General features: G+C 42.5%; 1 pseudogene across 1 annotated transcript; it reads left to right on the top strand.

The window, feature by feature from the left end:
* The first annotated feature begins 641 nt into the window (after positions 1 to 641).
* On the top strand, positions 642 to 1112 carry LOC308552676 (translationally-controlled tumor protein pseudogene; annotated as a pseudogene). Its single transcript has one exon. The product of its transcript is annotated as a translationally-controlled tumor protein pseudogene (transcript).
* The last annotated feature ends 503 nt before the right edge of the window (positions 1113 to 1615 follow it).

Raw genomic sequence — 1615 nt, forward strand, 5'->3', positions numbered from 1 at the left:
TTAACTATTGATTTTGGTTTACAGAGCTTTTAGAATTTAAGCTCCTTGAAGAAGGTAATTTTGTGTTTTGTTCTTGCACATATGCCCAGTATCAGAAGTGCCTATTATGTGCACATGTGCACTCAATAAACCTTTGTGGGATGAATAGATATTTAGTCATTTATTAACTAATTTTTACTCAGCTAAGCTTAAGTAGGCACCTGGCATTTTTCTAAGTACTTTAAACATATTAATCATTTTAATCCTCACACCACCACCATGAAGTAATTACAATTATTTACTTTACAAACAGGGACAGAGCGACAGAGGCAGTTAGAGAACTTGTTCAGGGTCACGAAGCTGTTTCAGCTGCCATTTGAACCCATTTTATTTCCGGTGTCCATGTTCTTAACCACTGCCTGGCTTCATAATATATATGAAAATGTTCCTTTGAAAGAGTGGAGAATGGTTTTCTAACCTTTTAAGGTGGTTGTTGGTTGGACTGTAAAATATTCCTCCTTGACAGAACAAATAAGAAAATTCCTTCTTTTTCCACCTGTTCCTCCCTCTCCTTCTCTCCCCCTCCCCCTTAGCCCCCTACAGGGCTCCTTCCAGCCGGCGCCCTGGTGACCATCTACCAGGACCTCACCGGCCATGATGAGATGTTCTCCCATATCTACAAGACCTGGAGATCGCAGATGGGCTGTGCCTGGAGGGGGAGGGGAAGATGGGCAGTAAGACACAGAGAACACTGATGACTTGCTCATTGGTGGAAATGCCACCTCTGAAGGCCCTGAGGGTGAAGGCACCTAAAGCACAACAATCACTGGTGTGGATATTGTCACGAACCACCATTTGCAGGAAACCAGCTTCACAAAAGAAGCCTACAGGAAGCACATCAAAGATGCCATGAAATCAACCAAAGGGAAACTTGAAGGACAGAGACCAGAAAGAGCAAAGCCTTTTTTGACAGGGGCTGCAGAACAAATCAAGCCCCTCCTCGATAACCTCAAATACTACCAGTTCTCTATTGGTGACAACTTGAACCCAGATGGCATGGTTGCTCTGCTGAAGCACCGTGAGGATGGTGTGACCCCGTGTTGATTTTCTTTAAGGATGGTTTGGAAATGGAAAAATGTTCACAAATCTGGCAATGTGGATCTATCACCTGTCATCATATCTGGCTCCTGCTTGTCATCCGCACACCAGGACTAGGACACGTGGGACTGATGGTATCTGGAGCTCTTCATTTATCTTGACCTTGATTTATTGGAGTGGCGGCACTGTTTTTAAGAAAAAAACACGTCATGTAGGTTGTCTAAGAATAAAAATGCACTTAAACTAAAAAACTTCCTTCACTATGTCCAAAGGACGGTTTTCTTAATGAAGGACAGAGAATGTTTTTAAAAAGCTGAGTTTAATGTGTAAAACTGAAATAATATGTTAATATAATACACATTTACCTGTTTCACAACAGCCTGGAGGGAAACACAAGGTCACCACAGCAGAGACAAAACAGAGTTGCACTGACTTCCTAGCCTTCCTCTGTGGAAATCCCAAACAGCTCCAATTCTACCCCCAAACAGTTTTGAGATTCCTTTGGGGATGCTCTATGGGGAAATCTTGGGGTTGTTTT

Source organism: Miniopterus schreibersii (assembly GCF_964146895.1).
Source record: "Miniopterus schreibersii genome assembly, chromosome: 2".
Taxonomy (NCBI): domain Eukaryota; kingdom Metazoa; phylum Chordata; class Mammalia; order Chiroptera; family Miniopteridae; genus Miniopterus; species Miniopterus schreibersii.